This window comes from Pogona vitticeps, chromosome 2 (assembly GCF_051106095.1).
Source record: "Pogona vitticeps strain Pit_001003342236 chromosome 2, PviZW2.1, whole genome shotgun sequence".
In the NCBI taxonomy this organism is placed as follows: domain Eukaryota; kingdom Metazoa; phylum Chordata; class Lepidosauria; order Squamata; family Agamidae; genus Pogona; species Pogona vitticeps.
The window spans coordinates 291,136,525-291,152,515 of NC_135784.1; the positions used below are offsets into that span (position 1 = coordinate 291,136,525).

The 15,991-nt window shown below is 42.1% G+C and overlaps 1 protein-coding gene and 1 long non-coding RNA gene across 2 annotated transcripts in view; one reads left to right on the forward strand and one right to left on the reverse strand.

Moving 5' to 3' along the window:
• PLCXD3 (phosphatidylinositol specific phospholipase C X domain containing 3) overlaps positions 1-15,991 on the forward strand; it is a 98,512-nt gene that overhangs the window by 11,359 nt on the left and 71,162 nt on the right. The gene's annotated exons all lie outside the window — the stretch shown is intronic.
• Positions 1,889-9,205, reverse strand: LOC140704833 (uncharacterized). The gene is made up of 2 exons (XR_013541142.1): positions 8,434-9,205; positions 1,889-4,439 (listed from the first exon to the last, which is right to left on the reverse strand). It is a non-coding gene; the product is annotated as an uncharacterized LOC140704833 (long non-coding RNA).

The following is a 15,991-nucleotide window of genomic DNA, read 5'->3' on the forward strand; positions in this document are numbered from 1 at the left end:
AATCAAGGTGCAACCCAAGTCTGAATCTTAGTACCAAGTCCCGAGCCCCGAACTCCAAGTCTTGAGTCCCTATTAAAAATAAGCTTTTCCCCCCAGAAAAAAAAAGTGAGGGGTGGGTGGGTTCTGAGTCACAAGTCATGTCAGAGTTACTGAAAATGAAACCTGATTTGATCTTACGACTGCTGGTCTTCTGACCTTGCAGCACAGAGACTTCTGCAGTTTAACCCACAGTGCCACTACGTCCCTTTCACTCCTTTAGGCTGAACCAATATTTCATAGGGGTTGCATCAGCAGATTGAAAAGTGTGTAGGAGTACATGTGCCCAGAGTGGCAGCCATCACCTCCTCTCTACAGGAGGGTGGTCCCCACCAGAAATGAGTGAGGCCTAGACGGCCTGCTGAATTTAATGCTTGAAGGAACAGCGGACTCACCGCCATGTGGTATAAATCAGAGTAGAGATGGTTCAAAGCAGTTTCCTTCAGATCACCAAATTTCAGAGTCTCTGGATCTGCTGACATGCTCCACTCTTTCATTTGGATTTTTAACAACATTTCTTGGTTCACTTATTTTTTTATTGATCATATTAATTTGGTTTTCTTCAACATCCATATTTCAGCTGTGTCCCTTACTTCTTTCATTGGCTTTACGTAGTATGCCTTGTGTATCATCTAACTTGTTCACTCATGACACTTGATGATTTGTGTATCAGATGTCCTCATTAACTTCTCAGTGACAGGGATACTATCATACATATTGTGTTTGCCAACATGCGTCGTAGTTCCATTCCGGATCTTTAGCTGCATCTCTGTGTCTACTTGAGTTTTACTGGTTACTGGAAGAATTTGATGACCTTTGGATAAAGGAAATATTACAATCACAGCTAACTTAAAAGCTGGTTCCTGCCTCCAGCACTGTTCACAATGGCTGCCCATTTTCAAGGACAGCTTTCCCTGACTTTAAGGACTGTCTAATTTTTCTGTTTTAACCTTGGTGATTTAACCTTGGTCGCTTTATTCCTTTTCTCACATTTACAACTCATCCTGCCAACACCTCTGCCTGTTGGCTACACAACCTTTCTGTTTAATCTCTCTTACAATGTAGGTGCTACCTCATCTGAATTCCTTACCAGTGGGGTACTGCCCCATCGTTTCTCTTGAACAAGGACATAAGGGTATGGTCAGCCTGCTCTGCTCAATTTCTTTATTTTATTGTTTCTTTTGTTTGCTTTTAGGCATGTAAATACCACCAGTTAATAGAAACGCTCAAGGAATTTTATTTTATTTTATTTTACGAGTTCCGCTATGAACTAACTCGAGCTGCATATCCTGGATTAATGGGCAGATCAGAATATAGCTGACCTTCAGATTTCGTACTTTTCCAATGTCTTCAAATGTCATGGGGGAGCGAGGCTTCAAAAGACATATTGAAAATATTTGTAGAAACATTTATATTGAGAGGACACATACATCGGGAGAAGCTACATTTGGAACTTTATATGTAAATATGGACAAGATCCAGTGGTGCACTCCAGTGTTAGCAAAACAGGGGATTTTTTTGTCTTTCTTCTGCTGTGGGAGCCCTTTGTGGTATCAGAAATCCACTCTAAAGGGTTTTGTAAGCTTCTGGAGCAGGTTATTAGGATGCATAGGGATGCTGCAGGAAAGAGGAGTTGTAGAAATGGACATACAGTATGTGAAAAGGGGCATGGAGCAGAAATGGGCTAATTTTTCCTTCAGTAATGTTTCATTATTTGATGCTAAGCCAGGTTTATGTAAGACAAGAAATGGACAAGCTCTCCTTCCACTCAAATGGGACTGATGTGATAAATGAGCTAAGCTATTGTTATGCCAAACAATTTACCTTAAACAAAAGACTGAGACACGAAGGCTTTTCTATTGAAGTTCATTTTATTTACATGAGAACAAAACAAACAAAACACACCACTGCAGTTGGTGGGAAGAAAAACCAATTTCACCTTAATTGTGGGTGATTAGGATTTCTTCAAAGAACAAAGGAATTGGTACAGTCTTATAGCTGTCCCCTCAGGGCGAGAGGGGTGGGCCTTTGAGGTCATTAAGTTAGTTAGCAACAATTCATTGGATTAGTGAAAACACATTTTAGACATGCGCAGAACAATCACTTTCCCTAAATCGGGCCCCTTGTCTCAACATTCCATGCTTATCTAGCTTTTAGCCTTGAGTTATGAAGAAAGAAAGCAAGGAGAAAGGGGGGTCGAGGAGCCTGTTTTTACAAGGCTGGCTAATCTCTTCTGAATACACACACAAACAGCTTGGTTTTCTTTTTCAAGTAAGAACAATCTTTTATGAGGCAATTGCCTTAATTGAATAAGTCAAACTTTTACTTCTATCAATTATTCCCCCGTTTTTCTTTTTATAATTTCTTTTGACTTATTCACTATTATGAAAATTTCCCCCCTCCCCCAGACCGACCAAAGGTGTCTTTCACTTGGACAGTTTTCATAGGAGCCCCAGGTACAATCGAACTTTACAGGCACCTTCCTGAGGCTTGCAGGGCGTGGTAGATTAGGTGGCTAACTTCACACAGTTTCATACAGGAACAAACAGGTGAGTTTCTAAACTACACTTGCTGCTATTCTCCATACCATGTGGTGCTGAACCCAGCCTATTCCACCACATTTAATTCTAGTCCAGCCTCCATTACTAATTACTGTAACACGGAATTCAATCCAAATTCTCTCGGGGTTTTCTCTAGGGTCATAACAAGTTTGAGTTCCAAGGGAGTCCTGACAAATTTTGTACTCTACCTTGTCAAATGCACAGGAGGTAATATTATCAACACAATTGAAGATGGACTTATAGGTTAAGGTCTGCTGTTCCCTGCTTCCCTGCCTTGTTGTTATTACACAGGGGCAGGTGGATCCTGTAGCTTGTAGCGCAAGGCTCAAGAAGAGCCCTCACACTATCATTATTTTGCCATCAACCCGTGGTCTGCCAATAAACAATTGCCTGATATTTCTCCAAGACATTAGAGGGGTGGGCTTTACCTCTGCTTGTAGTGGGAATTCCATTCCTCGTCCTCTGAATCTAGACTGGGCACTGACCAGGGGCTTGCGTTCTTGCACTTCTAACACGTTTCGTGGTGCACCGAAGATGCGTAACGGAGCCATCCCTTGGGAATTGGTCTCTGCCTGCGCCGAGCTATCAGATTGAATTCTCCACAGACAGCTTGCAATTGGCGTTTTTACAGCCTACAAGCTTCAGTCCACAACCCTTCAGGATATCTCACCTTAAGCACATACCACCTCAAAGCCGGGTTTTCGTCAAATTTAGTTATTCTGGCACTCCAATGGTGAGGGCAAAAATGGCAATACAAATAACAGTAAGGCTCAAAAGGATCCAATCCTATCAGGGGGTCTTTAAGTTTCAGATATTACCTGATACTCCGAGTAAACTGCCGGGAGGTGAAAGTATGAGAGTAGAAAGATCACTTTCCTGGGGAAATGACCTAGTCGGAGTCTGACTCTGATCCAGGGCTGATGTTGCTATCTCTGATTTTAATGAGGGGGCACTGCTTGCAATCTCGGTTATGCCAGAACTCTAGACTTGAAGCCAACTCAGTGCTGGTATACAAAGTTCCACGGCCCTTACCTCGTACCTCTTTGCGTACCATCAATTGGTTACCACAGGCCAACCCTTTGTATTCAGTGTCCCAATAGGAAGTGGTTTGTATCTGTACCTTCCACTCTTCCACCTCCCCTTTTGGTGTTCGACTAATTGAACAGGAAAACCAGGGACAAATTCTACCTGTTATATAGGGAGTTATAGACATTACTCTGACAGCAATTACCCAAATAGTGGTAACCTGGGCAGGACAATAAAATCCGACAATCCTCATTCAAAACCCTTCTTCTTCAGAGCAACTATCAGTGTCAGTACTTTCATAAGGTTCTTGATCTTTAAAGATTTTCCTTTCCTCCTCCCAATCAATGGTCCCCTCGTCCTCCAACACTACTTGATCACCAATTGAATAATTTTTTTAAGAAATAGAGTCCCCTAAGACTCCTGTCTATTCTCAAATGTACCTGCCAAGTTTGGACCAGATTATTAACTTTTCTTACTTCTATATACTCACTAAAGAAAGGACAATACTTATGCGCTAACCGACTAATGGACATTACATATGTCGTTTAAAAATAGTCTTTTAGTCCGTCCTTGGACACAGGCACAACTTTTCACCGTCCCTCAGGGTCGACTGCGTGCTTGGCTCTGGTATAGTGAGTCCAACCAGCTTCCTCAGTTTGGATGACAGTCTCTGTTGTCAACAGTATCTGGAACAGACCAAGCCATCTTGGGGCGAGCGGTTCATTCTCCCATGCCTTGATATAAGCCCAATCCCCGGGGTGGAAGGAATGCACTGCTACCTCCAATAGCGTCCGTTGCACTGAAATGCCTCGCTCCCTGTTATCGGAGAGAATAGAGAATAGGGCCAGCAAATACTTTCTTATAAAGGCATCCTTGAACAAATCTAAATTAAGGCTCACTCTCTGTGTATCTCTGTGCATTAACATCCCAAATTTCCATTCTGCACAGGCTTCAAAGGGCGAGAGTCCTGTAATGCTATGCAGCTGCTAGGGGCAAACCCTTCGGTCAGGGCAACTGCGCTTGTTGCATCAACTATTAATTTGCTCTTTCAAAGTCTGGTTCATCCTTTCAGTTTTTACCCCTGTTGCTAACCATTGATTGGATTAACCCATATCTACAAATAATTTGTTCCAATAAGATTTTACAAACTGTCCCTGCCGTTGCCCGAGCCGTAGGGTATGCCTCTACCCAGCCAGTGAGCTGATCAGTTATTATCAAACACTGATTCCAAAGTCCTGACTTTGGCATATCAATAAAATCACATTGCAAATGTTCAAAGGGGTGGATGGCCAGAAGTCGTCCTCCCATTTCTGTTTTTCTCGGGTTATTCTTATTTACTCTCTGGCAAGGAATGCAGTGGGCTAAAATGGTGTTGGCGTGTGACCACACTTTTCTTCCCTGTATATTTTTGCAGAAAGGCTGAGACCAGAGCCTTAACTCCCCAGTGTCCTCCCTCGTGCAATGCCTTGAGGACTTTCCTGACCACCCCCTCGGGCAGCCATTGTCTTCCATCTCTCAACTTTAGCGTGCCATTCACCATTGTAGCTCCCTGCTCCTCTGTCAATTCAAGCTCCTTTGTGAATACACCAAAGGGGCAGTGATCTCTTTACTGGTAGGAATAAGGGCTGCTAAGAGGGCGGGATTCAATTCTTTTCCTGCCACCTTTCTTGCCACTTCGTCAGCCAGCCGGTTTCCTACTACCTCCGGGGAGTTTCCCTTCTGGTGCCCTGGAATGTGGATAATAGCTACCTCGGACGGGAGGCTCAACGCTTCCAGGGTGTCCAGTATCAACTGATGGTGGGCCAGATTCTTTCCCTGGGATGTAAGTAGTCCTCTTTCACTCCAAATTTTTCCAAAAACGTGGACTACTCCACATGCATACTTAGAGTCTGTCCAGATATTTACAGATTTTCCTGTGCTTATTTCTAAAGCTCTTTTAGGGCATATAATTCTGCTGTCTAAGCTGACATGGACGGGGGAAGGGGTCCAGATTCAACTTCGAACCCCCCCCCATCCTCTCTACCACTGCATATCCCGTTATTCTTTTCCCATTCACTACTCTAGAGGAACCGTCAGTGTACAGGTTCCATGTTCCCTCTATTGCCTCTTCCTGTAGGTCTTCCCTAAACTTTATCTGTAGACCAGTCAGGGCAATACAATCATGTTCATTACACAGTTCCTTCCTGACAGTTTCTGATAAACCCTCAGTATTAGATCGAGTTTTTCAAGGAGAATAGCCTCGATCTGTAGCAGCCTACTGACCATCATCCACCGCCAAGGATAGTCCTATGCTGGTGTGAAGAATGCAGGACAATCGCTTCCTATGTTGCATTTACTCCTGTTCTCAAATTCTTCACCTTAAAACTGGAATATATTTTCTCCTAACGATTTCCGGGTTTAGGCTCGATGTAGTTGTTTGTTATAGGAATTAAACCATAACCCATAGTTTGCAAGGCATCCATGCCAATGATTAGATCCTCTGTGGCTTCTAGATAATTCACTCTCAATAAAAATACCACACATTTTAATCTCTTAAAACTGGTAGTGACCTCTGAATGCAAAAGTGACTTCTAAGGAATTCCCACAGAAAGTGTCTATGTAAAACAGGCAAACCATTCCTGGTGTGAAATCAACCCCCCCTTGTCTCTCCAGCTCCCACTTTGTGCATCTGGAGAAGCAAGGAGGGGGATCTGAACATTCCCAGCAATTCTGCTTGCTATCTCTTATCTACTAACCTATTTCTTTCTCCTGTCAAATTCTCTTTCTTTGCATTTCTCTATCACTGCCAACATCTTCACACCTCCAAAGCCTCCTTTTCAATTCAGGCTTTTTAAACACGTACTTCTGCCAATCAATCCACATACTGCATCTGTCATTTTCCTGCATGTTTTTCTGTGGGATTCCATAGTCAACAATTCCCCTAGTGTCTTTTGTGTGTGTGTGATTTTCCCCATTTTTTTTTCCTACTCTGTGCCTACTCTTAACCCTTTATACCCCAGTAAGTTTAACAAGCCAAAAGAGCTTTTTCTCATTCCCTGTTCTCCATTCGCTCCTATTTCTCTTAGGACTCTTCCTGAGGATTCCATTTCATATACACTTTTGGATAACATTCTCTGTGTTTTTCATGAACTTTGAGAAAGTTACGTTCCTTCTTCTCTTTTTAATCCCTTTTCCTTTCAGCTAACTGTAGTGCTCAGCTTAGAGCAAACAGTTCTGCTGTCCGAGCTGGCATGCACTATTAGTTTTGTTAAGGATTCCTTTCCTGAATCTCCTTCCTCCTCTAGCTGCATCGCTTGTTGATACACACTTATTTTTCCCTCCTTTATAGCCTTTCCTTTCCCATTTCCCCTCAAAACTCTTTACCTGATCTTGCAACAACTTTCCTTGCCTTCTTTACAATATACTCTCTCTCTTTGCCTAGCTTCACCTAAGTATTTCCTGAGCCACCTTAAAAGTGAACACAGTCAGGGCCCCTTGCCCCCCTTTCTCTTTCCCTTCTCTTCTGAGCGGGTAGGGCAGAGAAAAACTCCTCCAGTTTCCTCTTCTTGCTACCACCTTTGAGCTTTCCGCTAGCAACTGTCCTATGGGTTTGGTTGTCATGTCATCCATTTTCTGTAACTTGGACTTTATATCTGGGTAACACCCTGACACAAATTCCAATCTCAGAATATTTTCATTTCCTGAATCTTCTGGGTCCAGCCCAGTGTTCCTTCGCATATTGCGTTTTAGCCTTTCCAGATATCCAACTGAACTTTCATTCTTTTCCTTTCGGTTGACCAAAAAGCCAATTTCATGCTAACAGTCTTAGGGACTGTTGCCTCCAACCCTTTCAACAAGAACTCTTTCATTTCTGTACTTCGCCCTCTGATATTTTCATCCTGAAAATCCCAATCTCCAGGGGTTACTTCTGGAAGGGATTCCCCGGCCGCCTGTTCTGTTCGAGCGGCAATTGCCAGAGTCTCCTATGTGACTCCGGCCAGCTGCTTACAAATGTGCAGCAGCTCTGTGGGCTTGTAAATCATAATCCCTAAAGCATCTCTGAGACTTCTCTGAGTGGATACTGGGCACTAACTCCCTGCTCTTTCATCTGCCGTGCCTGAGAACGGGTCACTGGTCCCTCGGACAGCGTCCCGTCTTTATTTTCGCCATCCCCCTCCTTTTCTTTTACTGAGGTGGAGCAGTCCAATTTACAAACTCCAATTTTGTCATTTCCTCACCTTGTAACTTAGAACCTATCAAGTCTCTACTTACTGCCAGTTTTATTTCTTCTCCAAATTTGATTAGGTACCATATCCAAAAATCTACATAAGGGACACGGGGCGGATGGGCCAAATTTTGGCCCTTTAGAACGAATATCAAATTGTGTCTAAACTCCAGAGCACACGGACCATTTCCTTCTCTGTCTGAAACTCCTGTACCTTTTTACAGACTCCCAATGCAGCAACAGTTTGCCCACCGCACTGTTGCCAGGAATTCCTAACTCATTACCACCCCCCACAAGGGCCTGGAGTCGGGGCGTCCCCCTCGGAATTCCTACCTTGGTCCCCTCTGGACCTTCTGGACCCCCGCGGGCCCTTTTTGGAAGTCTGTATTCCCATCCCACGGGAGACAAAGACATAAGGATAGGGAGGTTGCGTAGAGAGTAAGGGGTCTCTCTGACGCAGACACAAGGAGGGTACAGACAACAGTCGCACACCTTGGCCCAGGGTCCCGGACTACTTCAACGGCCACCTCTGGGAACCGCAAGGTCACTCACTCTTCATTCACACAACAACAACCAACCCTTTCAGAGTTTCCCACTACGACTTACCAGGTCCGTTGATCTGCTGGCTCGTTGATTCGTTGGCCGGCCGGCTTAAAAAAAAAACTCTCGCGTTCGTGCCTCTTTCCGAGTTCTTGATGCCAAGCAGCCAAAGCGTCGGCAAGGAAGCGGCTGCCTTAAAAGAAGGCAGAGGCGCCTTCCGATTCACTTCACCGCCGCCTGTTCTGCCTGACCTCAACTGGATAAAAATCCAGCCCCAATCGGGGCGTTTAGAGATCCCGGACGAGCCCCCAAATTGTTATGCCAAACAATTTACCTTAAACAAAAGACTGAGACACGAAGGCTTTTCTATTGAAGTTCATTTTATTTACATGAGAACAAAACAAACAAAACACACCACTGCAGTTGGTGGGAAGAAAAACCAATTTCACCTTAATTGTGGGTGATTAGGATTTCTTCAAAGAACAAAGGAATTGGTACAGTCTTATAGCTGTCCCCTCAGGGCGAGAGGGGTGGGCCTTTGAGGTCATTAAGTTAGTTAGCAACAATTCATTGGATTAGTGAAAACACATTTTAGACATGCGCAGAACAATCACTTTCCCTAAATCGGGCCCCTTGTCTCAACATTCCATGCTTATCTAGCTTTTAGCCTTGAGTTATGAAGAAAGAAAGCAAGGAGAAAGGGGGGTCGAGGAGCCTGTTTTTACAAGGCTGGCTAATCTCTTCTGAATACACACACAAACAGCTTGGTTTTCTTTTTCAAGTAAGAACAATCTTTTATGAGGCAATTGCCTTAATTGAATAAGTCAAACTTTTACTTCTATCACTAAGAATTCAAATCGAACTTGGCATATTTTTCAAATCAGTTGAGACTTAAGAAAACAGAGCTGTTATTTGGAGAAAAATAATTGAATGAAGAAGCTGACTCCCTTGGCCTAAGCATGGCTTCTGTTCATTCTAGCCATCATGGCCTAGTTAATCAAGCGAAGAACAAGCCATCCCTGAAAGTATCAGATCTGAGAACAAAGCACATGGGAAAGTCTGCAGGCAGCTGATCTGATGGCAGGACTATAGCTACCATAAGACTGTTTGAGGCATCAGTCTCAGAGAACAGATTTGAGTTGACACAAAGGGGCAGCACATGTTTAAGCTTTCAGTTTATTGTATGTTTCCTGCAACCGATAGACCTTGTGGGACTGTCTGCATTGTGCCACAATAATGTTGCTGGTTTTAGACATTACATAAGTTGAGCTTTAACTGCGATAGTCTCACAAGAAAGCAAGGAATAACCCTCCAGAAGGAACTGAATGCCTCTTTCATCAAATCCCAAAGCAGATAACGAAATGTGCAGGAATCAGATTCTTTCTTAACTTAACTCCCAGTTCTTTGGCTCAGGTAGGATACAATTCTTGTGTGGTATTCAGAAGCCACTCCTGTGTAGTGTTTGGGAGCAACTGCTAAGTCCTCCAATCACAAGATCTATTTTGACATGATAACTTTTATTTTATAATAATAAGAATAAGAATACTACTACTACTACTACTACTACTACTACTACTACTACTACTACTACTACTACTACTACTACTACTACTAATAATAATAATAATAATAATAATAATAATAATACTACTAATACTACTAATACTACTACTACTACTACTACTACTACTAATAATAATACTAATAATAATACTAATACTAATAATACTAATACTAATACTACTACTACTACTACTACTACTAATACTAATAATATTAATATTAATATTAATAATAATAATAATAATAATAATAATAATAATAATAATAATAATAATAATAATAATAATAATAATAATAATAATAATAATGTGCCATCAAGTTGATTCTGACTTACAGTGCCGCTTTCCAGGGTTTGCTAGGTATGGACGTACTCAGAAGTGGTTCAGCATTCCCTTCTTCTGGAGAAAGGTACAAGGTTCTCTGTGTAAGCTTTTGAGATTTTTTTCAAAATCTCTTTGTCGGGCATGATTTTTTAAAAAATTGTGACGAGGAGCATGATGTTAGGAGGAACATAACCTGCAAGATGACATGAGCAAGGAATTGGAAACGCTACCTTGGGACTCCTCAGCAGTGTTTAGATTTTATCCCAGCGGCCCCTTCATATTTGGGGAACAAGAAAGGCTGTAACAAAACCAATAAACGTTAAATTTCCATTTTGAAAATACAACAACCCCTTTGCGACTCAAAGCTAGCATTAGTCACTACGAAGCCCCTTTAGAGGAAGATATAACAGAGTCTTGAGCAGTTTCTGTGTTGTCATGGCTGGAGATGATTTTAGTCGTCAGATCAGGTAAAGAAAGTAAATAGTAGCCAATGTGGGTGGCTTTTAATTTAAATGGGGGTGTGTGTTGAACTCTCAGACATTAAAGTACCAAACCGGAGAGAATTCTCTTCTTCCAGGACAGAATCCCACTAACCTGGGATTTTAATCTCCATCCCACAGTTGCACAGTCTGCCATCTAGACCGTTGGTCCCCAACCTTGGGCCTCCAGCTGTTCTTGGACTACAACTCCCAGAAGCCTTCACGACCACCTCTGCTGGCCAGGATTTCTGAGAGTTGAAGTCCAAGAACATCTGGAGGCCCAAGGTTGGGGATCACTGAACTGCATTTCAGCAATGTTGTATCAGTTGGTTCAGGCTGATCAATTTGGATTCTCACATCTGCCACAGGCTGCATATAAATGGTTCAAAATGGCTGAAAATGCAAATAAAATAAAATAAAACTGAAAATGTCCAGACTGCTGCTTCTGGTTTTGTATTTGTAAGACTGGCAGCGGCAGTGGGGGGGGGGTTTGCATCCCCACAACTTATTTTAAGCAAAACATACAGCCATTGGAAGCTTCTTGGCGCGGTAATAAAACATTACCATTCTCTTTTTTAAAAAAACACTGGAGAATACTAAGGGTTCAGTTGAGTAAAAATGGTACTGTGCTGGATTCATTTTCTGTGTGGAGATAGGAAAACCGCATACTTGGTCTGTCTCTGTTATCCTTGCCAATTGACCCTTTCTGTAATAGAAGGAGGTACGGTTCCCCCCCCCCATCACTTCATATGTAAAAGTATATTTCAGGAAGAAATATGTCCATTTTTCAAAAGCACTTTGTCCAAAATCTTGTTACGCAGGTTACACCGGTGTAAGGAATATGACACCACTGGCAGGGAGGGTCTAACTTACACCTGCAATTGTCCTCGTATTTTTGGAGATCTAAAAATAAAAGGGGTGTGGGTTTGTGTGTCCCTGTGTGTTGGGTAGGAAGACCAATATTTAAAGCAAATTCCATCCACATCAGTAATCCATTTACTCCAGCTCAGAGCGCCTCATATATGTGATTAAGTTTGTAATATAAGAGTGCTTAAAAGCATTAATGTGTTGTTTCAAAAGAAATGCAAACTCAACCAACTCCGCTCCCAACGGAGGGCGGTTTGCAAAGCACACACATTCTGTCCCTCCCTCTATGTTTTACTTCTACCAAGAAAAAGAAAAGAAAAGCGTAATCTCTTTTTTTCTCCTCGATAAAATTTCACTGCTATTGACAGGTTCTGTGGAGGAGAAAGTATTTTTGCCATCTGGAACGGTTCTTATATCTCTCCCTACCTCATTTAGTTCCATTTCATGTTAAAACTCGGCTGGAAAACAGTTTTTACATCCTTGCAAATGGAAGCTTTTCTAAGAGCATACAATAATAATTTAGAAGCAAAGAAGCTGATAGGTGTGGTACAACAACATGGCTCTTTATTATTCCTATTATAAAAAAAGAACGTAACCATTGGACTACCTCAGGTGTCAGGTCTCTAATTTATTTATGGGGGATTCAATTACAATAATATGGAACACCTCCTATCCCGAATGGGAATTGTAATATGCAAATTTTCAAAAGTTCTCTGCAGGTACAGGGTTTGTGGCAAAGACCCCCAAAATCATCTCTGTAAATTGATTTTATGTTCAAAACAGGGGTACCTACAATTTAGTCAAATGGACATAGGGTTGGCAGAAAAGAAAATAACTGCAGCAATTAATACACCTGATTTGCATAACATGCTGATTAGGCTACCCAGATGTGGAGTGCTGGAATATGGCAATCCCAAGCATGCATTCTTGGCTGATCTTGAAGACTGTGATGAATTGTTGAAGTGGTGTGTATGGTATTCTCTGAATGCAATCCTAGCTGCAAGACGTAATACCAGGTCTGCTTCTAATGTTTCACCTTATATTGCTGTCTTTCTCTGGTCTTAAACAAACAAAAGTCTAAACAAGAACAAAGGAAGATGATGATGAGTCTGTAGTTCTGATTCCCCTACAGTTGTAGCCTAGTTGTGGTTTCTTGTCCCTGAGGCATAGATTAATCCTTCAATCTACAGAAACTGCATTGTCTTGTTTGTTACTAGAGGCGCAACAGCGGAGGTGAAAATCCTCCTCTTGCCTGCCTGTATTGATGTACATTTCTATGCTTTGGACTATGCTCCCTGAGAAATCCTGAAGAGTTGCAGTTCAGAACCACAGATATGTTGACTCTTGCCTCCCTTGATGTAAACTCCAACAAACACATTGGATTTACCTTTGACATGCATTGGATTATACAGGAAGGCTGCCATCTTGAACTCACTTACTTGACAATTACTTCCAGGTGAGCCACATTAAGGTGTCCGCCTTGTTGTTAGTTAGAACTCCCAAAATGGAGAATTATTGGATTTGCATTCCAGAAAATCCAAAAGTCCCATCCTTAATAACAACTGCTCAGTCCTCTTCACACCTCATCTTCAATTCTTCCTATCTTGGGCACCCTGGAAAAAGTGAAATTCTTTCCACTGTATCAGTTTCTGACTAATCTGTGCTCAGTATGTGCCATTTTTGAACAGGGCCCCGGCAGATTAGCCAGGATGTATGACACAGTTGCTAGGGAAGCACAAGCCTATTGGGAAGGTTTATTGGATTTCAAAACTTGCTCTTAAAAATGAGGCGGAGAGAAGTGAAGCTGTTTTGGCTATTGAAATAATCCCCTGTGATGTGGTTTTCTCAAATAGGTGTGGCTAGAAAAAGATATGGACCCTGTAACATGAAATCATCTGGGTACTTTTATCTGAATTCAGAACCTTGATGGAAATCAAGGCCTTATTACAGTATATATAAATCTAGCTCTCATTTTGCATAATGACTTCATCTTTGAATGAGAAGTTTGAGGGCTTTGGTGATAATATACAGTCAATAGAAGTATGAAAAGAACAATAAACTCCAATGAAATATAGTCAAATCTTTACAAAGACGGAAAGCAAATTAAGGAAAGTTAACTTATGAGGTAGCTACATGGACAAATAATATGGGAATTGCTCTGGGATTGGAATGGTCAGATTTATAATATTTACCATTAACTCTATGGCATGCAAGTCTCATCATTTCAATCACTTGTGTTTCTTTTCCTCCATCACTGAGGCTTCTGGATTTTTTGAGAGCACATGCTGTCAGGCATGGTAATTCCCTTGAGCTGATGTACAAAAATAATGTGTGGGGGGGAATGTGCAAAGGTGCTAGTGGCTGACAGGTGGAGAGAGAGGACATAAAGGTGCACTCTTGGGAGGGTGTCAGTTACCCTTAACCAAACACCCCTTGTCTCCAAATCATTTTTAAATGCCTCATTACAGCATTGGATTTTTTTTTTTTAAAAAAGGTAGCCCAGGGGCCAAATTCACAGTGGATCAAGGTGCACCCATACTGCATTGAAAAAAAAAATCTATCTATTGGTTTGGACTAAATGACCCTATTGACTCCCAACGAGATGAACTGTATTAAAAGTATCATGCCAGGATGATTAAAGCCAGTGGATCTTGATATAACATTTGAACAGGAAAAACATTTGGGGAGTTGTAGTCTGAAAAAGTAACTTTTCCATCCTCTGCCTGAGAAACTGGTAAACACTACCACGTCTTAGAAATGCCCTGTTTTTTTATATTCATGGGGAGCTATAGAATAAACCCGTTTTTGAACCAGTTACAAATTTGGCTGTTTTTGCTAGAAGATAACTTTCAAAAAGCAATGTATGTGTGTGAATCTCTGCCGAGTGCCTACAGCAAATATGTTAACACCGAGAATTGCTCAATGTGTGTCAACAAACGTCTTTGTCAGAGACAGCTGCTGCAATCAGTGGGCAACAAGCTGAATTGGAGGAAAAACAATATCACCATTCTATTAAAGCAAAAGCCATGGAAATAACATAGTCATCTGAAAATTTGCAGAGTACAAAATGGATAAAATCTTAAACTTAATAATACACAACATATAATTATCTTGAGACTAATGTCAAGATGACATCTGGAGTCTTTTTTGGTAGAAAAGGACTCTTACAAATAGGTGTATACAAAATGGGTAATTACCAAGCAGCTTTGCACACTTTAGTCCAAATTTTTCTCGCCCCCATTGTGTGTGTGTGTGTGTGTGTGTGTGTGTGTGTGTGTGTGTGTGTTAGAGAGAGAGAGAGAGAGAGATGCAAAACAATTGAACCCCTTATATTTTGGAGCCATATTCAGTTGTTCCTGTGTACACTGAATGTGTGGAAGGGATGGGACTGTACTCTGCTAATGCCACTTGCACTGTTGCTGCACCCCACTAACTCCACTCCCCAACTCTGCCTGTTCAGTAGAATGCCTCAAAAGGGGCCTTGTTTATATGCATAATGGCATGGGCATAAGGCAGCAGAAATGGGGAATGTGTATTTCTCTAGATGTTGTGGAACTACTCCTTCCATGATCCTTTACTATTTATTTTATTTTATTTATATCCCGCCTATCTGGTCTTATGACCACTCTAGGCGGCTTCCAAATACATACAACAACATGTAAATATAACAAAAGAAATTAAAGAAATTATTACATCAAATAACAAATTCTACAAGATGGAAAAGGGAAAACAAAAAGTAAACAGAGAAGAGAAGATATTAACTGGAGGGAAGGCCTGTGTAAACATCCAGGTTTTTAATTGGTTTTTAAAGATACCCAGGGAAGGGGCCACAGGAATCTCCGGAGGAAGGTTGTTCCAGAGGCAAGGAGCTACTGCCGAGAAGGCCCAGTTTCTTGTTTTTTCCTTCGGGCCTCCCTCGGCGTCAAGCTCCTCAGCCTCACCTCCTGACTCGCTCGGGTGATACGGGTAGATCTTGGTGGGAGTAGGCGTTCTGCCAAGGATCAAGGCCCTAAACCGTTTAGGCCTTTATACGTAAGCATTAAGACTTTGAAATCAATGCGGAACCGAATGGGCAGCCAGTGCAATGCGGCCAGAATAGGAGAAATATGGTCCACTAAAGAGTTTCCGCATCAGCCTCAAAGATAGCCCTATGTAGAGGGCTGGAGGGACAGAACGGCATCTCCTGCAGTGGGTGAAAAGGGGGTGTGGGGCATCATGTCATCAATATGCTGGGTGTCATCAGCATATTGATGACATGATGCCCCACACCCCCTGATGACCCCACCCAGCGGCCTCATATAGATATTAAACACCATTGGGGAGATGATCGAGCCCTGTAGCACCCCACAACTGAGGGTCCACGGAACTGGTAACCTCTCCCCAAGCTGTACT